Consider the following 24,769-nt stretch of genomic DNA (forward strand, 5'->3'; position numbering starts at 1 on the left):
TCTTATATCCCACTCCAAACACTACTTCATTGATCCAACCGATGGATCAGGGAGTTCTTGAAGTGTTTAAGGTTTATTGTCTATGGAGAACTTTTTCACAAGCCATTTCTACTACTGAAAGAGATGACCAGACTCTCATGCAATTCTGGAAAACATTCAATATTTATCATGCTATTCAAATATTGCTGTAGTTTGGGACGAAGTGATCTCTCAATGTATGAGTGGCATATGGATAAAGACATTAAAAAGGTTTGTGCACGATTTTGGAAGTTTTGAAAAAAACAAAGACCTTTGTAAATTGAGTAATGAAATAGTGGACCTAGCAAACAATCTGAATCTCGAAGTGAACGATGACGACATAATTTAACTCACAGAAAGTGCCTCTGAAGAGTTGACCACCGAAGAATTGGTCGAATTGGAGGATGTGTTGCAGATGAGGAAGAACAAGAAAAGGAAGAGTGAAAAGAGAAACAAGAAGAGGTAGTTAAATAATTCTCATTGTAGGGTCTTGCAGAAATGTTCTCTGCAGTTAGTGATGTTCTCGAAATGTCTGAAGAAATCATCTCCAATGTTGAGCGTTACTTATTAGTAGAAAGGAAAGGGCATGATGCATTTGCTTGCTGTAAACAAACTTATGATGAATAGAAGAAGAGGAATAAACAAAGCACACTGGACATTTTCATCAAAAAAAAAAAAAAAAATGGTTACACCAGAAGAGCCGCAGCCTGGTCCTTCACATAGGGAAGGTAATGAAAATGATTGTGGAGGAAGATTTGGGTGATTATTCTCCTGTTTTATAGTGGTAGTAACGCACACTACAGTTTTATAAGGTTTAAAAATTAAAATCAGAGTATACTTATTACAGTTAAGTCCCCCCCCCCCTATAATTCTGTTGATTTAATATATCGACTTACGTCCTGCTGGATGGAATGGAACCCCAACATAAGCTGAGGGATGACTATATATATATATATATATATAATAACGCCTTTTGTTTCTTTTGTTTCCTATGAGGCGGTGTTTCCCAAGGGGGGATGTATGCCCCACAGGGGGCAATTTGAATATTATGGGGGGAGCAATTAGAAAATGATGTCGCATTCGTTACCTCATCACCGATATAGTCAAAAAATTACCATTGTAGGGGATAAATTATCGATGTTTCAACCCTGACTTTCCGAGAAAAAGTAAAGTTGGCAACACTAGTACAGCAGTCAACAAAAATACATAAATACAAGTCACTTCTGGAAAGTAAACAGTGCTAGTTTAACTTTGTGCAATTTTGTTGTAGAAACAACGAGGCAAGTTTGTTTAATTTTTTTATGTATTGTCAATGTTTTTTTTTTTTTTTTTTTTTTTTTTGATACTAGGCTTTTTTATGTAACATTTTTACATGAAGTTAGTTTTTTAGTTACCAAAGTTGCGCTACTATCAATTTAAAAAAAAAACGAACGTTTTGCCACAATTGTATTAGGTTTGTTTGACATTTGAAAACATAAACATAATCTCTCATATTTCGTTGTTTCTTTTTCTCTGCTTGTGACGGTAGAATTTTAAAATTTACTTTTTCATTATATTAATTTTTTATTTATTATATATGTTTATAGTAGTATAAATAAATGTTATACATCATTAATTTCCTTGTATAATCCACACATGCTTACAGTATACTTTATAAACCTGCTTTTTCCCTTTCAATTGCTAAACCCATGCATAAAATGAGTAGTGCAAATAAGAAAAAAAAGTTTGTTCAGTATTCAGATGATTATTTGAAGTTGGGTTTCATACCCGCTGCTCAGGATGAACGGTCACCATTCTGTCTATTGTGAGAACACCGTTTGACCAACGAATCAATAAGAAAAGGTCGCATCGAAGCACATTTAAAGGCGAAACAGCACTTATGTGAAGTATGTTTTGAACCAATTTAAGTCTCTAAAGGAGAAGTTTGAGAAGTTCAACAATAGATTCATTATTCTCTGTATGAACTGCTACCCAAAATTCTGCTCTTGAAGCTAGTCATGAAATTTCTTTGCTCATAGTTAAATCAGGTAAAAATCATACTATAGAGAAGAATTTAATTAAGCCAGCAATATCAACTTTTCTCAAAACAATTCTGGAGAAAGATAACAAAGATGTCAACGGAATGCCACCGAGTAATAACACTGTTAGCAAAGAATAGATGAGATGGCTAAAAATGTGGAAACACAACTTGTTGAAAAGTTGGGATCAAGGAAATTCTCAATACAGATGAATGAATCAACTGTAAGAGACAGTGAGGCAGTATTGATGGCCTATGTAAGATATATTGACAATAGTGAATTTACTGGTGCAACTTATCATGAAGTATATGGAACAGCAACATATGTGCAAAATCGTCTTAAAGAAGTTTTTCTTCTATCTCAAAATATTGTAGAAAACATACATACAGTAGTGATAAAAGTTCAAGATATTACAATTACGAATATTTATAAGCCACCTGGATTACCTTGGCCGGAAAAAATTATTCCTATTGCTGAACATCCCGTAATCTATATTGGGGACTTTAATAGTCACCATGAACAGTGGAATTATGCTCGAAACAACGAATGTGGCGAAAAACTTGTTGATTGGATCGAACTAAATAATCTTCACTTAGTCTTTGATGCCAAAGACAAAGGCACGTTTAGATCTGAGGCCTGGAAAAGAGACTATAACCGTGATTTATGTCTTGTGAGCAAAAATAATTCAGGTCACCCTATGCAAAATCTGAAAAGGGTCTTAACTGACTTTTCTCATAGTCAACATAGACCGGTATTAATTGACATTGGCATTTCCATTCCATTTGTAAGATCAAAGCCTATTCCACGCTGGAATTTTAAAAAGGCTGACTGGAATAAATATGCAAATGAACTTGGCAAATGTATTCGCTGGATATCTCAAATAAGTAGTAATTTTCATCGATTTATAGGTGTAGTCCTGCTTGCTGCCAAGAAAAATATTCCTAGAGGTATTAGACATAACTATATACATGGTTGGAGCGAAGAATATGAATTACTTTATAATGAATATCAGATAAACAATGACCCCAAAACAGCAGACAAATTCCTAGAAAACTTGGATATATCCCGAAGGAAAAAATGGGCCAATACAGTTGAAGGTATAGACTTTACTCATAAAAAAAATCAGCTAACGCCTTTTTATTCCTGTATACGGGAGTAGGCGAGGCCATTTAGCCCTATCTAACTTTTGGAGACTGAGTGGGCAGTTCAATCTCCACTGGTACCCAATCAGAGACAGATGGCCCAAGGCTATCACTAATTAAGCGGTACGCAGTGAAGAGAGACGGCTCAAATGAGCCGCCATCTCGTGGCCCCTAACCCTAACCCTAACACAATATATTTAATGTCTGAAATAATGTGGGTTCTACGGTCGATTTTCTTGAATTTACAGGACGAAAAACCCGAGTTTCCGGGAGGAAAAACCTGCTTGCCCGTGCCAGAGATCGACTAACTCGGGAACCGGTCGAAAGAAGGCTTAGAAAAATTTCCTCTAGTCGCCGACTAGACTCGAAACCAAGTCTTCCTTCGTGCGGCCAAGCGCGGTGGTGTGCAAACGCCACATCCACTGAGCTACACTCATTCCAGCCGTAAAGTTTGGAGCCTTCTTAGGAAACTAGGTGGTAGTGTTCCTTTGATTAAAGAACAACCAAGAATCACCCCAGATCAACTAGCTATACATATTGTTAATATATCACGTATCCCAAACAATAAAAAGCATACAAGATATATATAAAGAGAAAATTAAAAGGATTTAGCAAGTCTTCACCTATAACTTAAAATTTTGCACACCCTTTTACGCAGCAAGAAGTTTAAGCAGCCTTAAAGGAATTAAAGCCTGGTAAGGCTCTTGGTTTTGATAACATTCATCCAGAATTTTTGATTAATCTGGGAAGAAATGCAAGATTATGGTTATTAAAGTTCTATACTGACATTCTTACAACTGGTAAACTTCCCACTATTTTTAAAAAAGCAAAAGTACCTTCAATTTTAAAGCATGGTAAGCCTAATCATAAACCGGAAAGTTACCGACCTATTACTCTCCTCAGTTGTTGTTCTAAACTCTTTGAAAGACTTATTTATAATAGAATATGCTCCATAATTTTTAAAAATGTCCCAATAGAACAAACTGGCTTCAGACAAAATCGTGGGTGTTGTGACCAGGTTCTCTCTTTGGTAACTCACAGAGAAGCTGGTTTTCAAAAAGGTTTAAAAACATCAGCATCAATTATTGATTTGTCAACCACCTTCTACACCGTTTGGAGACAAGGCCTTCTATATAAATTATATAAAATTATCCCATGTAAAACAATAGTCCATATTATTAACAATATGCTAAGAGATAGAAGATTTATAGTGACTATAGGTAATAAAACTAGCAGCGAAAGGAAGTTAAATAATGGACTGCCACAAGGATCTGTTTTATCTCCGTTATTATTCAATCTGTATATATCTGATCTTCCTGTCACTACGTCAAGGAAATTTTGTTATGCCGACTATATAGCAATAACTACACAGCATAAATGCATAAGTCGTACAGAAGAAATTCTAAAAGCTGACTTAACTATTTTGGATGAATATTTTAAAAGATGGAGACTTTGTTTAAATAGGAGCAAAACGGTAATATCTTGTTTCATCTAAATAATAACTTGGCAAATGTGAAACTAAAAATTGAATTGAACAACACTATACTTCCATATAATACATTCCCTAAGTACTTGGGAGTCACACTTGACCATTCTCTCACTTTCCGGCAACATCTTTCAAACTTGGCATATAAACTAAGGACACGTAATGATATCCTACAGAGACTCTGTGGCACTACCTGGGGTTCTAGAGCCCCTACTCTTCGGACAACAGCCCTTGCTTTGGTATTCTCAAGTGCTGAATATTGTGCTCCTGTGTGGCTAAATAGTCCTCACACAAGAATTATCACTTTTCAATTGAACAATACCTTAAGATTAATTACAGGTATTAGATCGACCCCAACATATATTGGTTACCTCTTTTAGCAGGCATTATTCCTACAGAACTACGTAAATTGAATTCTTTAGTCCGTGAATTCCAAAAAATTGCTGGTAATCCGAACCTATCTATTCATCAGGATCTCCCAAATCTTAACGTCAAAAGATTGAAATCTCGCCATCCATCACTACGAGCAGCAAAAGAACTAGTGCTAAATAATTTTAATCCTTTATCGAAGTGGAAAGAGACATGGAAGGAAAATACGAAAGAACATTTGCATAACATCTTTAAAGGTGATCAAATCATCACAGGATCAGATCTACCTTGCAAAACATGGACGGTACTAAATAGAATTCGGACAAATCATGGCCTATGTGGAGATACTCTCTATAAATGGAACAGACAAACATCTCCAGAATGTGACTGTGGTGCTCCACGACAGACTATGCAACATACTGTAACAGAATGCATCTTCCGTGCTTATCAGAATGACTGGAAAGACTTTTTACAAGCGGCTCCTGAAGCTGTGACCTGGATTACGAACTTAGATCTGAATTTATAATGATATATATGTTTCTTTTCCTTATTATAACATATTAAGACCTTTTACTCTTAACTCTTATTTTAATTTTCCAACTTCTTGGATTAGATCTGTGTTTTCCTTCAAAGTTTTAACTTAAAATATTTTAAATTCTTCAATTCTGTTAATATATAATGACATCATGATTCTCTTTTTTAACATCATGTTTTTGCCATGAGCTATGTATGTATGTATGTATGTAGTGAATTTACTGAAGAGATGTTCTGTGAAGAACTGAAAACTACCACTACTGCCATTGGTATATACAATAAACTCAAAAATTATTTAGATGAAGCTCAAATATCAATGTAAAATATTACAACTTGTGCTACAGATGGTGTTCCTGTTATGATGGGTAAGAAACGTGGCTGTTTAAAATTAATGAGTGATGACAATCTTGAAATGTTGCTTGTGCATTGTGTGATTCACAGAGAAATTTTAATTTCCAAAAAACTTTCACCTGTTCTAAATGAGATATTGAACTGAGTTATAAAATGTATCAACACTATTAAAGCTAATGCCAAATGTCAGTGTCTCTTCAAACAATTTTGTGAGGATAACACTGCTGAGCATGCAAAACTTATTGCTTCACACCGAGGTGAGATGGCTGTCACAGGGGAATATCCTGAGAAAATTCATGGAACTATTTGATATTCTTAGTGAGTTTTTGAATGACAAAGCTGAAATGAAACTCCTTCAAACAGCTGATGGCCAAGCATTTTTGAGTTATTATTATTATTATTCCTGACACCTCCAAGGAGTCCGAAGACTCATCGCGGGAGGACACCTACAGCTGTCTCAACCACTACACCGAACCTCTACTACGAATCATCTCCATCAACGCCATCTACCGGTATTAATATTTTTTGTCTGTAAATTGCTTGTGTTCTGAAGGGCCGATTTGTCTGTATGCGGGATGAAAAACCCGAGTTTCCGGGAGAAAAACCTTGCTACCTCCGTATGTGATCGGCTAACTCACCTTCGATTGAAATCGTGCAGATAAAGATTCCTCCCGTCGCGACGAGAATCGAACTTAGGCCTATTCCAATCGAAGGGCGCAATGCACCGTTGTTCTTCCAATTGCGCTACGGAGGCGCTTTAATAGATATCTTTGAAAAAATGAGTATGTTAAATAAGCAACTGCAAGGAGCAAATGAGACCCCTGTTGATGCAAAGGCTAAAATATTTGGTTTCATTACATTTCTGCAATTATGTCAAAAGAATATTTCAGCCAAAAAATTTGACCAATTTTATTGGCTAAATAAGTGTTCAGGTAACTGATGCTGCTGTGCCTGTTATTGCGGATTACCTAAGCAAAATGGCCCATGATTTAAATGACAGATTTTCTGATTTAAAAGAGACTGATTTTCCATCCTGGATAACTCAGTCAATGCTACTGGACTTAACTGTTGTGGCCATGCAGTATCAAGAAGTACCTCAGAAATGCAAAATGATGAGTCTATTAGAACTTTTTTCAACATAAAAGGAACAATGGCATGTTTTTGTGACTAGACAGAAACGAAATACCCAAATTCAACTGATTTTGCAAGAAACTTACTGTTGCCCTTCACTAAAGCCACATTCACCATATTTAGGTGAATGTGGCTTTAGTACTGTAGATGATTTGTTACTGAAAGAAAGAAATCGTCTGGATATCACAAACCGTGGGGATTTGAGATTGAAATTGACTAAATGAGTACCTTAAATAAAAACTCTTTGCAGCAGACACCAAGCTCAAGGATCACATTACTTGGATTTTATTTTCCCGAGTTGAGTTCAATTTATGTTTTATAATATACATAGTGTATATTACATAAAATATAAAATTTATATTCATTGAAGATAGTCAAATTAAAAACACGTTTACTCATGTTCCTTTTTTATTTGAAGCCTATTTATATTACACTTTTTCAGAACTTGGTTGACTATTATGCTAGAGGGGGCATCGAATTCTTTGAGACGTTGAGGTGGGGCATAATCCAAAAAAGGTTGACGACTAATTGAATAAGGGAATGACAACCGTTAGCGAACACATGTATATTAGATTTCAAAGCTTCTTGTAAATAAAAACGAGATAGCGTGAGAGTATATTTTTTCAGCACGATCAAATTAAAATTTGAAAGTACTGAATCATTATTATTATTAACTCATTTTTAGCGAATCATATAATTCATTCAATTCCGACAAATAATATATTAATTCTATAGGTGGCTCCATCTTGTGAAATTATATTTAAAGAAAAGTGGAGCATGGCTAAATGTTCAGTTGATCAAAATTGTAATAAAGCACATTGATTCTTTATTTCTGTATTTGTGGAAACATTATCACTAAGCGGATGTCATTTTGTTTTCGATATTTAAATTAGCAGAAATGAAATATGAAAGTGAGGAATCAAAAACTTATGTTGAGTATTGATTTGCACATCGGTCAACTTGACTGTAATTATGCGTTTATAAGAAGTGTAATTGCTTATGTTTGTTGCGAATAACAATTCTCAAAATATAAAATGAATAATAAAATTAATTAGCCTACAGCATGCAAATAATAGAAAAAAAAATTGAGTACAATTTCATCTACCATATTTACGTGCCAAATTTATCGGGCAGTCGTGGCCGAGTGGTTAAGGCGATGGACTCGAAATCCATTGGGGTTTCCCCGCACAGGTTCGAATCCTGTCGACTGCGATCTGTGTATTTTTTTAAGTAGTCCATCATCTTTCTATAATTCATCTAGTAGTCACAAATATGTAGACTGCTCAATTTTTTAACTATATGTCACGCGTAAAACAGTTATATTTATTTATACTTTCGATTACATTTTTGCTTTTATAGAACCTATTACAATTTATTTTTTTGATATTATCATTCTCTTAAGGCTGTCAAAAAATCGTTCAATACCAATGAGGTGGGTTAATGTGATATACTAGGAGTTGTAGTATATAATTACGATATGAAAAATTTTTTATCATTTACTAAGCATGTATATGAAGGTACTGTTAATTTAAATGTGTTAGTACAACCAGACTGGATTCATTATACTTCCAAATAATAATCATCATTATTATTTATGAAAATACTCATACACTAATAATCATCATCATCATAATAATAATAAAAATAATGACTTCAGTAAAGAATTACAGTTAACAAAATCATATTGTTATTAGTGTTAATGCAGTGATGTAAAAAAAAAAAAGTCTTCTTTTCTTCCACAGTGTGATTAATGGATTCATTTAAAAATCTGCATGTAGGATAATATACAAAGATTTATGATTCTGTGATGTCATTGGATTAAAAATGTCCTTCCCACAGGTTTATAAATATCCCTTATTATTATTATGTGATACCACCAATGACACAGTATTAAGAGCACTCTAAACTATACAACCCATGTCTGCACTGCAGCTGTGAATTTAATACATATGTTCATTGTTACAGAGTGATCAGCATTTGTCATAGCAAAATTATGGAAATTGCTACTATGCTAGAGTAAATATTTAACACGAATCAGTTGCAACACATGTTTGCCCTTACATATTGAGTATAAGCAAGCATTATATGTTGTCAAGTGACACTATGTGATATCCTAGCTTGCTGCAGACTAGAAGACTACATTTTAGTACTATTATAGATAATCCCTCTTAGTACTGGCTAAAATACAACTATATAAAGAGATTAAGCATGCGATACAGAGAAAAAAGGGCATTGTGGAGGCAGCAAAAGAGAAGTGGAAATAACCAATTCCATGAGGTCTACAAAGAGCAAGCAAGGAGGGTTACTTGGTTGGTGAGGGTAGCTAAGGAGAGGTATGAACAGCAGTTGGCTAATGAAGCCAAAAAGAATCCTAAGGAGTTCTTTCGATATGTAGCCAGCAAAAGAAAGGAAGATTATGGAAAGATGACATTGATTGGAGAAAATGGTGTATAAAGACAACTGTTGCGGAATGTGTGGTGGAGATACTTAATGAGCAGTTCATAAAGATCTTTCAATCTTCTGAATGTGACTTCATGGAGGGATTGAGAGCAGTTGATGATGGGGAGGAGAGACTGACTGTAGGTGAGCAAGAGGTGTATGGGGAGGTGAGTAAACTAGATGTTAATAAGGCTGTGGGACTTGATAATATATCACCAAGTATTCTGAAAGAATGTGCCAGGGAGTTGACATCTGCCTTGACATATTTTTTTAATGAGTCTTGCACTCGGTCAAGTTCCTAAGGAGTGGAAGGAGGGCAAGATTGTGCCACTTCATAAAGGAGGTGATCGAACTCAAGCATCAAACTATAGGCCTATCTGTGTGTCAGGTGTTGTGGTTAAGTTGTTGGAGAAGCTTGTGAGAACTAGGATCCAGAATTGGGTTGACAACAATGGTATTATCTTTGATGGACAGCATGAATTTGATAAAAGGAGGTCATGTTTTAGTAATCTACTTACCTATTATAATAAAGTGACGGCTTCCTTCGACAGAGGAGAGGGATACACAGTAATATATTTAGATTTCGCAAAGGCTTTGATAGATTATTTCATGATAAGGTGATAGTTAAACTAGAGCAGATGGGGTTGGATATTAGATTAGTGCATTGGATCAGAGACTGGCTATCTGATAGGTATTAGCAAGTTGTGTATGGGGGAACAATATCCTGAAGGAAAGTCACTAGTAGTGTACCTCAGGAGTCTGTTTTAGGTCCATTACTGTTGAACCCAGTGCCGTACTCAGGATTTAATCTTGGGGGGGGGGGGGGGGAGCATTCAAGATTTAATCTTGGGGTGAGTTAAGTATACGATTTGAGAATACACACTATGCATTGCATACGACCTATGACTGAGCATCTGCAGTGATTGCCAATACATGATCTCCTTTGGCCCGGTTTGGGCAAACGAAGTAGCGCTCAGTCCGACGAAGCAATACTTCGTTCTCCTTGCGTGCAACAGTGGCCATGATTCCCGAGAGCTATAGGGTATTCCCACCTTATGTGACTGCTAATTTATAAGTAGCATAGAAGACATGATACAATATAAATTTAAAAAAAAAAATTTTAATTAGGAAAAGATTTTTGGAAAATTTTCTAGTATTTTTTTCCTTTTTCTTTTTTAGGGAGGGGGCCAGGACCCTTGGCCCCATCCCTGGGTGTGCCACTGGTTGAACCTGTATGTTAATGATATTGGCAAGGATTTGGGTGAAGATATTCAGTTGTTTGCAGACGATGCAAAGTTGAGACGAACTATGAAGAGTAGAGAAGATGTTGTGGCCTTACAAGAAGACTTGAATAAATTGAGTGATTTGGCACGGGAATGGGGATGCTAGTTCAATGTTGCAAAATGTAAGGTTTTAAAATTTAGGAAACAAGGATGGGATGTAGAATTTATATTTGGTGGGAATATATTGTAGTGGATAAGGATCTGAAATTTAGGGGACACATTGCCAAAATTGTGAAGGCAACACAAAGACTTCTGGGAATGATGTGGAGGACACTGACTTGTAGAAATAGGGAGATTCTTGTTCCACTGTATAAGGCTCTGATTATCCCCCCCCCCCCCCACCCCCCCCCCCCCCCACCCCCCCCCCCCCCCACCCCCCCCCCCCCCCACCCCCCCCCCCCCCCACCCCCCCCCCCCCCCACCCCCCCCCCCCCCCACCCCCCCCCCCCCCCACCCCCCCCCCCCCCCACCCCCCCCCCCCCCCACCCCCCCCCCCCCCCACCCCCCCCCCCCCCCACCCCCCCCCCCCCCCACCCCCCCCCCCCCCCACCCCCCCCCCCCCCCACCCCCCCCCCCCCCCACCCCCCCCCCCCCCCACCCCCCCCCCCCCCCACCCCCCCCCCCCCCCACCCCCCCCCCCCCCCACCCCCCCCCCCCCCCACCCCCCCCCCCCCCCACCCCCCCCCCCCCCCACCCCCCCCCCCCCCCACCCCCCCCCCCCCCCACCCCCCCCCCCCCCCACCCCCCCCCCCCCCCACCCCCCCCCCCCCCCACCCCCCCCCCCCCCCACCCCCCCCCCCCCCCACCCCCCCCCCCCCCCACCCCAGATGTAACAGTCAGCCCAAGAAGAGAAAGCTGATCTTGAAAGTAAATTGGAATGTTTTCAAAAATAAATGGCAATAAAGTGAGATCTTTCATGCAAGTAGTAAGACAAGTCTGAGTTTTTATGGCATTGAAGTTTACTAAGTTGTCTTCACTTGAAGATGTTGAGGAAATCAGTATTTAAGTCAATGATTATGGAAGATCTTAGGGCTTAACATTTGAATACTACAGGGCTTCTCAAATGAGGAAGAGATATGAAGAGTATTGTCATTTGCAAAACTGTGAATAGGATTTGAAGTTAGAGAAATAAGGTGATGTAAAGCAGGAACAATGTTGGTGAGAGTACAGAACCCTGAGGTACTCCAGCATTAATTAAATCTGATGAGAGGAACCTGTTCACCATGACACACAATGAACAACCAGTGAGGATGCTGGCAATCCAATCTGAAAGTGCAGACCATAAGATGATAGCTTGTTCAGGAGGCCTCGATGCTGGACACGATCAAATGCCTTTGAAATATCAAGAGCGACCACATGGGTTTCTCCAAAACTTTCCATGGCCTGTGTCCAAAGGTAGGTGAGATTAGCAAGGAGGTCATTTGTAGAACAAGAATAGTAGAATCCATATAGGTGATTGCTGATTAAGTGATGAGTCTCCAGGTAGTGAAGAAGCTGGTTGTGGCGCTAGCGTCGCCGTAGCACGTGGCGGTGAATTTGAGCTGTGCAGAAGAAAGTGATTTTTAATCGGTGAATAGTCCGCTTTTTTCCCCGTTTTTCTACGTTTTTGAGTGCTAAATTGTTTCTCTGAATACGAGTGTACTTCAGTGGTTGTTTTTTGGAAGTTAGTTGCTGTCGCGATATAATATATTTTGGTACCGTCGGAATCGAACGCGTAACGGTGGAAGACAAAACGAAGCTAAGTTACTGTATTTAGTTATATTTCATTTTATTTAATTATATTTAGTACTTAAATGTTCTGATGTTTGTACTTTTTTTCCCTCTTATTTATTAATTGAATAATTATTAAAGATTACGCTACTCGGCAGTAAGGAATGATGGTGGATTCAGCAGCAGTCGCAAGAGGCGTAACGCCAAGTCCTCCGCCATTTAAGAACTCAATTATTAGCAATATCATAAGGGACTTTGTGGTATGCAGTACTTGCGGCATGTATGCGTCTCGGGAATTACATATGTGGCTTGTTAAAGAGAGTGGAGAGCGTATGTGCGCAAAATGCAGGCAGTTGGAGGAAATAAGTACATTAGATATATCGATATCCGACTTTGTTGCTCCAGGAACGGGGAATGAATGTAGGAAGACAAGTAGTGTGATAGGAGAGAATGAGAAAATAATAGTTGATGGTGTGGAAGGTGTGAGTGACTGTGAAAGTTTAGGAGATGGTTTTGTTTGGGAGAGTGAATTTAGATTAAGAGTGACTGACCTGCAGAGGGAGATAGATGAGTTGAAAGAGGAGGTGGAATGTCTTGTGAATGAGAGCAGAAGTATGAAAGATAAGATTAGGAGAATGGAAGAGATAAATGCAAGGCGAATCAGAGTAGAAGAGATAGAGAATTTAGGGAGTATGAGTGAGAGGTATGGGGGTGCTAGAAGAGGAGAGAATGGAAACAGTAGAAGAGAGGGAATGAGAGAGAGGTATGGGAATGCTAGCAGACAAGAGGATGGAAACAGTAGGAGAGACGGAATGAGAGAGAGATATGGAAGTGCTAGAAGAGGAGAGAATGGAAACGGTAGGAGAGATGGAATGAGAGAGAGGTATGGGGATGCTAGAAGACGAGAGGATGGAAACAGTAGTAGGAGAAAGGTATGGGAATGAAAGAAGAGGAGAGAATGGAAACAATAGGAGCAAGGGAATGGTAAGAGGTATAATGTATGGCGACTCAATGATCCGTGGTGTTCAAGATAGGATGCGTGAGGAGTGTTTACCAGGAGGAACAATAGAAAGGGTGGCTATGGCAATTAAGAGAGGTGAAAGGGTGGATGAGATGATTGTGATGGTAGGAACGAATGACTTGAGTGGTAATGTAAGTCGGACAGCGAGAGATATGAGATTTTTGCTTGAGACTGTACGGAAGAAGACAGAGAGAGGAAAAATACTGTGCGTGTTGCCTAGGTATGATAATGATGAGCTGAGCAGAAGAGCGGTGATATTGAATAGCATAATAGCGAGAATGTGTGACAAGAGAGGACTGGTATATGTGGATGCTTAGAGTGCGTTTGAGGAAAGAGAGAAATTGTATGCGAGAGACCGTTTACATTTGAATGAGGAAGGACGTAGGCATCTGGAGAGATTGCTGTTCTGAACGAGTCAGTGTGTCCCAGGGAGGATGATAGCAGGGGTGGCCTCTTGTGGGAATGGATACTTGGGAGAAGGGAGACAATGTTAGATAACACTGAGCCCAGTGGAGTCTAGAAGGGATAATGCTGGTTATAGAAACAGTGGCATTTATATGCTTTATACTAATGCCAGGAGTATCCGGAATAAGGGAGAGGAATTGGTGGCGCAGATAGCATCAGCCTGGCCAAAAATTATTGCAATCACTGAGATGTGGTTGACAGAAGGGGATATAACAACAGGAATAGAAGTTGCTGGGTACAGCATTTTTCGTCAGGATAGGAGGGGAAAGCGTGGTGGTGGGGTACTGCTTATGATAAGTGATGACCTATGTCCTCTAAGAGTGGAGAATTTGGAAGGAAGTGAGACAAATGATTTTGCGGGCGTATGGTGTGAGGTAGACGTAGGCAAGACAGGATATTTAGTGGGGTGTTGCTACAGACCCAGGAGCACAGAGGATGGGGACCAGGAGATGTTTAGACAGCTAAGTTTGGCAAGTGCAAGAAGAATGATTGTTATGGGAGATTTTAACTTCAGTAGTATAAATTGGAGAGAGGAAGATGCATGTAGCAATAGGGGAATGGAATTTCTAGAATTCTTGAGGGACAAATGTCTTAGGCAACATGTAACAGAGGGAACAAGAGGTTCAAAAGTTTTGGATTTGGTTATAGCATCAGAAGAGTTGATAATAACTGAGTTGATGTCTCTCCCACCAGTTGGAGAGAATGACCATATGGTGTTGACTTGGAAAATGAATAGACATGCAGGAGTATTAAGAGATGGGAACTTATGTGGAATTATAAGGCAGGTGATTATAATATTCTTAGACGTCAACTTCGGGAAGTTTCGTGAAGGCAGGAATTGGAAGGCCGGGATATCACTAGTGCGTGGGAAATTGTGAAAGAATATTTGTTATCAGCAATGGTAAGTTGTATACCACGAGTGAAGAAGAGGACACAATTTGGAGTAAAGTGGATGACAAACAATATTAAACAGGAATTGCATGCGAAAAAGAGGCTATGGAAGAGATATAAGGAGACAGGTGAAGAGATGCATGAGGAATATAAGACACAGGCCAGAAGAGTGACTAGTGTGGTAAGGAAAGTGAAACTGGAATATGAGAGGAGATTGGCCCTAAGATCCAAAGAAAATCCTAGGGAATTTTTTAGCTATGTGGCCAGTAGGAGGAGAAATGACTGTGGAAGAATGATATTGTGGGATAAAAATGGAAATAGAGTCACTGATGCAGAGGACATAGTGGAATTGTTCAATGAACACTTTATTGGAGTATTTCATCCTAGAGGAGTCAGTTTTAATGCTAGAGGGATAGGACTTGTTCGAGGTCTGGAGGTACAGGAGGAGAGTGTGTTTCAGATACTGAGTACTCTGGATGTCAGTAAAGCTGTGGGACTGGATGGTATTTCACCACGAGTTTTGAGAGAATGTGCTAGATAATTGACAGTGCCTTTAACATGGCTTTTCAATGAAAGTCTGGCTTTGGCAAAGGTGCCCAGGGAATGGAAGGAAGGTAAGATAGTGCCATTGTATAAGGGTGGTAACAGACTGGAAGTGTCTAATTATAGGCCAGTCTGTGTGTCATCAGTAGTTGTTAAGATCTTGGAGAAAGTAGTGAGGGACCGTATACAGCATTGGGCAGATGAGGGTAATGTTATCTGTGAGAATCAACATGGATTTGTGAAAGGGCGCTCTTGTTTTAGCAATATGCTAGCCTTTTATAATAAAGTTTCAAGAACATTAGATGAGGGAAAGGCATATACTGCAATTTTCTTAGACTTGGCGAAGGCATTTGACAGGGTGTCACATGATAAGCTGATATTTAAGTTGCAGCACATGGGTCTGGATGTCAGATTGGTCAACTGGATTCAGGATTGGCTGTCTGATAGGTATCCGAGAGTTGTGTATGGTGGAGCAGTTTCCAGGAGGCAGAGGGTTACAAGTGGGGTCCCACAGGGCTCAGTACTAGGACCTATATTGTTTAACCTTTATATCAATGACATAGCCAGTGGATTGCAGGGGGATATTCAGTTGTTTGCGGATGATGCGAAGCTGGGAAGGATTATTAGTAATAGTGCAGATGTGGTAGCCCTGCAAGAGGATTTAAATAAGCTAGATAGATGGGCAAATGAATGGGGGTGTCAGTTTAATGCAGCAAAATGTAAGGTCTTGAGGTTTGGGAAACATCGATGGGATGCTGCATACTCTATGGGAGGAGTTATACTGGAGGAAGTAGGGGAGACAAGAGATCTGGGGTTGATGATTGATAGAAACCTGAAGTTTAGGGGACATATTGCAAAGGTGGTGAAGGTAACACAGAGGATTGCTGCTATTATGAGAAGGACACTGACCTGCAGAGATAAGAGGGTTATCATTCCGTTGTATAAGTCTCTGATCAGACCACACTTGGACTATTGTTCTCAGATTTGGTCCCCAGGATTTGAAGGGGATAAATTAACTGTGGAAAGGATACAAAGATGGTTTCAGGACTGTACAAGGATAGTTATGAGGATCGGCTGAGAGAATGTGGACTGTAGAGTTTGGTGGATAGAAGAAGGAGAGGTGATATGATTGAGACTTTTAAACTGTTGAGAGGTGGTTACAGGGTTGACACTGGGGAGTTCTTTCGTTTGGTTGAACAGCAGGAAGGAGTGATGACAAGAGGCCATCCCTGGAAGTTACGAAAGGAAACTGTGAGCAAGAGGGTAAGGAGTGGTTTCTTTGTGTGGAGTGTGGTTGAGCCGTGGAATGCATTGCCTGATGGAGTGGTGGGAGCGAGAACGATCAGTGAGTTTAAGGAGTGGTATGATAGACTTTGTGTTTCTCAGGGGGGACCTCCCCTCGATGAGTCTTGACAGACTTTATGTCTTAGGAAGGACCTCCTTCGATGAGTCTTTTGACTCCTTGGAGGCCTGAATAATAATAATAATAATTATCACTTTTGAAAGTACTGAGGTAAGAGCAATAAGGCAATAGTTAGATGGATAACTTTTGTCTCCATTTTTAGGTACAGGCTGGATGAAGACCTACTTCCCATGTTGTTTGATAGATACAAGTCGAATATGATAGCTTGTAGGTGATTCAGGATGGTGTTAATTCTGAGGCACAAGTTTTGAGTACAACTGGAGGAATACGATCAGGATCAGGAACCTTGTTAGTATTGAGATTAATCAGGATTTTTCCTTCTGATGGAAGTTCAGTGGAGGCATGCAATGGGCATTTTGTGCTAGTGCAGGAAGTATTTTCCCTGATCATCTAAGGAATATAATACTATTGGTTGTAATGTATTTTTGTCTATAAATTGCACGCGTTCTCCTGGCTGGTTTGCCTAGTTGTGGAATCAGAAACCCAAGTTTCTAGAAAGAAAAACTCTGCTGCCACCATATGAGACTGGCTAACTCACTTTCAGTTAAAAGCCCTGATAAAGGCTCTTTGCATCCTAGATGTGGTTTGAACCCAAAATGAAAACCAGGTGAAGCCTTATACAATGAAACAATAACCTCTTTATTTTTCACAACTTGTTATACTTCACAACTTTAAAATTCAAAACTTGTTATAGACATACTGGCCACTAAATCAGGTGACTAAATCTGTGCATAATAATCTATTATGCACAGGCCTTATATGATGAAGCAATAACTTCTTTATTTTTGTATGTCAAGGTCTTCTGCATTATTACCATAATATGATGTGACAATTCACAACTTGTTATACACATACTGGCCACTAAATTAGAAACCTTTATGCAGATGCACATAAACGTCACTTATGCAGCATATGTGCAAAATACTCAGTCATGTGCATCACAATGTGTTCTAGGCAATTGTTTAAGAATGCTGCTGGCCAGTAATCATCAACAGTGTTGATCACAATGGGAAAAACAAAGAATCTTTTGGAGTTCGATAAAGGGCTTGTTGTTGATATCCATATGGCTGGAGCCATGATTCTGAAAACAGCAGAGTTGACTGGTTTCTCAAAAAGAAAGATATTCTGGGTATTTAATCAGTGGAAAATTAACCCACATTGCTTGTCTAAGAGGCATAACTGTTGTCCTAAGACAGTCAGGAATGAGATCATCGTCGTCTGAGAAGGCTTGCGGACAAATAGAACTTCCTGTGTGCAGCAATTGACCAAAGCATTTAATGAAGGCTGTTCCTGACCCATATCTCACTGAATGCGCAAGGAATTGAAGAGGATTAGTATTTGCAGTTGCATCCCTATACAGAAACCACTGATTTCTGCAAAGAACCAAAATGTTTGTCTACAGTTCATGTGACTTGCTACATGGGTTCAGCACAGTGGACCTGGCCCATGTGAGTGTCTGTTAACTTCTTTCCAAGCAGTGTCTATATATATATATATATATATATATATATTAATAAAACTAAATTTAACTGACTAGAACCCGAGAAAGTATAACAAAAAACCTTTAATACATCACAACTAGTTTCATCGGTGCTCCGACTTCTTCAGGTGAGAAATAAAAACATAAGATATAAAATAACACGGTAAAAATGAACTTTACAGCTTAATAAAAAGCAGAATAATAACAGTCATATTTGAATAGGTGACCGCGTGCTACCATTGGCATGAGTAGAATGTGTGCGACAGCTAATTTTTGAGCGCCAGTACTGGATTACTGCGCTATGGGAATCAGGTAGATTGTAGCTAAGATTATTGTTTAAATGTGAAGGGTCCAGAACTATTTCTTTTGATTCGATAATTCTTCTTTCGAATTCATCCTTGCAAATATATAAATTAGTAGTGCGTTCCCAATCAACTTGATGTGGCTGTTCTTCAAGGTTAGAGTTTGCCGAGAAAAGGACATGACTGGAAAGGACGCTCGCTCGTGCTCTACTGTAGGAGATGTCACGTCTATGTTCCTCAAGACGAAGTGAAACAGATTTGTCTGTCTGGCCAAAATAAGGTCGACCACAGTTGCACAAAACTTTATAAACACCAGGAAAATGCAGATGGTTGTGTTTTGGTTTTGGTCGACTCAGAAAAGAATATATATATATATATATATATATATATATATATGATAGGCAGCAGGCCAGAAGAGTCACAACTGCTGTATGGAAAACTAAGTATGAGTATGAATAGAAACTGGCTCTACAAACTAAAGATAACCCAAAAGAATTCTGTTGATATGCTGCAAGTAAAAGAAAGAAAGAATGAATATGAAAAAATCACTCTACTAAATGCAGATGGTGTGAGGGCAACAGATGCAGAAGAGGTTGTTCAACTAATGAGTGCCCATTTTGCTAATAGCTATCAACCTGGTGTGTATGCAATATTGAGCTCACTGCTACCTCTTCACCAAATGAAGAAACTCAGGTGTATGAGGAGGAGGTATTAGAGCTATTGCACAAACTGAATAAGAATTCAGCAATAGAGGCTGATGGAATATCTGCAAGAATGTTCAGCTGAACTGGCTATTCTTTAACTAGGCTATATAATTTGAGTCTCAGAACAAGAAGATTTCATGGGAGTGGAAAGAATGTATGATAATCCCATTGCACAAGGGTGGTGCAAAGATTGATGTATCCAACTATCAACCAATTGGCATCTCAAGAGTGGTGGTGAAGATTTTGGAAAAGTTGGTCATTGCTTGCATTCAGAAATGTGTTGACAGAGAATCTCTACTTTGGGTTTACTAAGGGAAGGTCATGGGTTTACTAAGCATGGGTTTACTAAGGGAAGGTCATGTTTTAGCAACTTGTTCACATTCTATAATAATGTTACCAATTGAACCAGAGGAGGGGAATGGATGCACCATGATACTTTGGGATTGATTTTGCTAAGGCTTTTGACAGAATACAGCATGGAAGACTGTTGTATAAATTGGAGAATATTTGTTTGGATTATAAAATATTAGGGTGGATAAGAAGATGGCTGACTGACAGATACCAAAAAGTGGTGTATGGGGGGGGGGGGGGGCAATCTGCAAAATTTAAGGTAATCAGTGGTGTACAACTCAGTCCTTGATCTGCTGTTATTCGGTCTGTATATTAATGACATTGGAAAGGATTTGACATGCGACATACAGCTATTTGCTGATTATTATTATTATTATTATTATTCAGGCCTCCAGTCAAAAGACTCATCGTGGGAGGTCCTTCCTAAGAACATAAAGTCTATCAAGATTCATCAAGGGGAGGTCCCCCCTGAGAAACACAAAGTCTATCATATAACTCCTTAAACTCACTGATCGTTCTCGCTCCCACCACTCCATCAGGCAATGCATTCCACGGCTCAACCACACTCCACACAAAGAAACCACTCCTTACCCTCTTGCTCACAGTTTCCTTTCGTAACTTCCAGGGATGGCCTATTGTCATCACTCCTTCCTGCTGTTCAACCAAGTGAAAGAACTCCCCAGTGTCAACCCTGTAACCACCTCTCAACAGTTTAAAAGTCTCAATCATATCACCTCGCCTTCTTCTATCCACCAAACTCTGCAGTCAACATTCCCTCAGCCGATCCTCATACTATCCTTGTACAGTCCTTAAACCATCTTTGTATCCTTTCCACAGTTAATTTATCCCCTTCAAATCCTGGGGACCAAATCTGAGAACAATAGCTAAGTGTGGTCTGATCAGAGGCATACAACGGAATTGATAACCCTTTTATCTCTGCAGGTCAGTGTCCTTCTCATATTTGCAGCAATCCTCTGTGTTACCTTCACCACCTTTGCAATATGTCCCCTAAATTTCAGGTTTCTATCAATCATCAACCCCAGATCTCTTGTCTCCCCTACTTCCTCCAGTATAACTCCTCCCATAGAGTATGCAGCATCCCATCGATGTTTCCCAAACCTCAAGACCTTACATTTTGCTGCATTAAACTGACACCCCCATTCATTTGCCCATCTATCTAGCTTATTCAAATCCTCTTGCAGGGCTACCACATCTGCACTATTACTAATAATCCTTCCCAGCTTCGCATCATCCGCAAACAACTGAATATCCCCCTGCAATCCACTGGCTATGTCATTGATATAAAGGTTAAACAATATAGGTCCTAGTACTGAGCCCTGTAGGACCTCACTTGTAACCCTCTGCCTCCTGGAAACTGCTCCACCATACACAACTCTCTGATACCTATCAGACAGCCAATCCTGAATCCAGTTGACCAATCTGACATCCAGACCCATGTGCTGCAACTTAAATATCAGCTTATCATGTGGCACCCTGTCAAATGCCTTCACTAAGTCTAAGAAAATTGCAGTATATGCCTTTCCCTCATCTAATGTTCTTGTAACTTTATTATAAAAAGCTAGCATATTGCTAAAACAAGAGCGCCCTTTCACAAATCCATGTTGACTCTTACAGATAACATTACCCTCATCTGCCCAATGCTGTATACGGTCCCTCACTACTTTCTCCAAGATCTTAACAACTACTGATGACACACAGACTGGCCTATAATTAGACACTTCCAGTCTGTTACCACCCTTATGCAATGGCACTATCTTACCTTCCTTCCATTCCCTGGGCACCTTTCCCACAGCCAGACTTTCATTGAAAAGCCAGGTTAAAGGCACTGTCAGTTCCCTAGCACATTCTCTCAAAACTCGTGGTGAAATACCATCCAGTCCCAAAGCTTTATTGACACCCAGAGTACTCAGCTTCTGAAACACACTCTCCTCCTGTACCTCTAAACCTCGAACCAGCCCTATCCCTCTAGCATTAAAACTGACTCCTCTAGGATGAAATACTCCAAGAAAGTGTTCTTTGAACAATTCCACTATGTCCTCTGCATCAGTCACTCTATTCCCATTTTTATCCCACAATATCATTCTTCCACAGTCATTTCTCCTCCTACTGGCCACATAGCTAAAAAATTCCCTAGGATTTTCTTTGGATCTTAGGGCCAATCTCCTCTCATATTCCAGTTTCGCTTTCCTTACCACACTAGTCACTCTTTTTGCCTGTATCTTATATTCTTCATGCATCTTCTCGTCACCTGTCATCCACTTTACTCCAAATTGTGTCCTCTTCTTCACTCGTAGTATACAGCTTACCATTGCTGCTATCATATATTCTTTCACAATTTCACACGCACTAATGATATCTGGGCCTTCCAATTCCTCCCTCCATGAAACTTCCCAAAGTTCACGTCTAAGACTATTATAATCACCTGCTTTATAATTCCACATAAGTTCCTGTCTCTTTGATACTCCTGCATGTCTATTCATTTTCCAAGTCAAAACCATATGGTCACTCTCTCCAACTGGTGGGAGAGATGTCATCTCAGTCATTATCAACTCTTCTGATGGTATAACCAAATCCAAAACTCTTGAACCTCGTTCCCTCTGTTACATGTTGCCTAAGACATTTGTCCCTCAAGAATTCTAGAAATTCCATTCCCCTATTGCTACATGCATCTTCCTCTCTCCAATTTATACTACTGTAGTTAAAATCTCCCATAACAATCATTCTTCTTGCACGTGCCAAACTTAACTGCATAAACATCTCCTGGTCCCCATCCTCTGTGCTCCTGGGTCTGTAGCAACACCCCACTAAATATCCTGTCTTGCCTACCTCTACCTCACACCATATGCTCTCAAAATCATTTGTCTCACTTGCTTCCAAAGCCTCCACTCTTAGAGGACATAGGCCATCACTTATCATAAACAGTACCCCATCACCACGCTTTTCTCTCCTATCCTGACGAAAAATGCTATACCCAGCAACTTCTATTCCTGTTATTATATTCCCTTCTGTCAACCACGTGTCAATGATCCCAATAACTTTTGGCCAGGCTGATGCTATCTGCGCCACCAATTCCTCTCCCTTATTCCGAATACTTATGGCATTAGTATAAAGCATATAAATGCCATTGTTTCTATACCCAGCATTTATCCCTTCTAGGCTACTAAGACTCCACTGAGCTCAGTGTTACCTGATGTCGTCTCCCTTCTCCCAAGTATCCATTCCCACAAGAGGCTACCCTGCTATTATCCTCCCTGGGACACACTGACTCATTTAGAACAGCAATCTCTCCAGATGCCTACGTCCTTCCTCATTCAAATCTAAGCGGTCTCTCGCATACAATTCCTCTCTTTCCTCAAACGCACTCCAAGCATCCACATATACCAGTCCTCTCTTGTCACACATTCTCGCTATTATGCCATTCAATATCACTGCTCTTCTGCTCCGCTCATCATTATCATACCTAGGCAACACGCACACTATTTTTCCTCTCTCTTTCTTCTTCCGTACAGCCTCAAGCAAAAATCTCACATCTCTCGCTGCCCGACTTACATTACCACTCAAGTTATTTGTTCCTACCATCACAATCATCTCATCCACTCTTTCACCTCTCTTAATTGCCATAGCCACCCTTTCTATTGTTCCTCCTGGCAAACACTCCTCACGCATCACGGATCATTGAGTCACCATACATTATACCTCTTACCATTCCCTCTCTCCTATTGTTTCCATTCTCTCCTCTTCTTTCATTCCCATGGGTCTCTCTCATTCCCTCTCCTCTACTGCTATTCTCTCTTCTAGCATTCCCATACTGCTCTCTCCTACTGTTTCCATTCTCTCCTCTTCTAACACTTCCATACATCTCTCTCATTCCCTCTCTCCTACTGTTTCCATCCTCTCGTCTTTTAGCATTCCCATACCTCTCATCTGATGATGCAAAGATAGGTAGGGTAATCAGAAATGCAGCTGATATGCAGTACTTGCAGAATGATTTGAATAAGCTGGAATTGTGGGCATGGGAAAATGGATGTCAGTTCAGTGTCAGTAAATGTAAAGTTATGCACTTTGGCATGATATCCAATCTCATATTATAATGTGGAATTATGATAGAAGAAACTGATAAGGCTAGGGATCTTGGAGTATCAGCAAATAGGAAGTTGAAGTTCAGGGGAAGGGGTTTCATGTAGCATAGATTGCAAATGCAACTCAAAAGATAATTGCAATGCTGAAACAAACTTTGACATGTAAAGATAAGGATGTCATTTTGTCTCTACAAGGTCTTGATAAGACGTCACTTGGACTATTGTGCACGTCTGGTCTCCTGGTTTCTGTTGTGATTCCGATACAGTGGAGAGAGAGAGAGAGAGAGAGAGAGAGAGAGAGAGAGAGAGAGAGAGAGAGAGTGCAAAGGAGAGTGTTAAAAATGTTATTAGGATTGTGGAATACTGATTATGAAGACAGATTGAGAATTTGTAGACTGCAGACACTCTCAGAGAGAGGTGAAGTGGTAGTGGAATAGGGACAAAGTGCCTTAGTGGTTATAGTCATAGTGCTAAGAGGTATGTGCATTTGGTTCAGGTCCTCTATGCATGATGGAAGTAGCTTTTCCAATCATTCATAGGATCTTGTCGTTGCTTCGTCACTATCGTTGAACTTGCAACTTCTTTTCAAGATCAATTGCTTGTCTCTTTTTCTGTGATTCTTCACTAGGCTTTTTAATTGGGCATGTGGGGGCCATGTTGCACAAAATATTTCGAAATATTTAACAATAAATACACAATTAACATATTTTTGAAACACAAAATGAACAGAGGAACTGTTGAAGCCAAATGCCGACTGTCAAGAGAAGTTGCCGCTGAATTCGCAGTTGCCACTGCATTGCTGCATGATTCATTATTGCTAAATAAAAACCTTTTTACTTTACGCACGCTTGCATCTTGTTTGAAAGTATAGTCGAAAATTTTATTTATTCCATTATGGGATCACAGCCGTATCTTTAAAAGCACGTAACTCGAATGGACGTAAGTCGAGAGATGACTGTAGTTGAGATATTTAATAAGCAGTTCATTAAGGTCTTTCATTTTTGTGAA

The 24,769-nt window shown here is 39.6% G+C and overlaps 1 non-coding gene across 1 annotated transcript; it reads left to right on the top strand.

Annotated features, from left to right (window-relative positions):
* The first annotated feature begins 8,179 nt into the window (after positions 1 to 8,179).
* On the top strand, positions 8,180 to 8,261 carry TRNAS-CGA (transfer RNA serine (anticodon CGA)). Its single transcript has one exon. It is a non-coding gene; the product is annotated as a tRNA-Ser (tRNA).
* The last annotated feature ends 16,508 nt before the right edge of the window (positions 8,262 to 24,769 follow it).

Source organism: Typopeltis vanoorti, chromosome 9, assembly GCF_054136105.1.
Source record: "Typopeltis vanoorti isolate ZY-2024b chromosome 9, IOZ_Tvanoo_1.0, whole genome shotgun sequence".
NCBI lineage: Eukaryota > Metazoa > Arthropoda > Arachnida > Uropygi > Thelyphonidae > Typopeltis > Typopeltis vanoorti.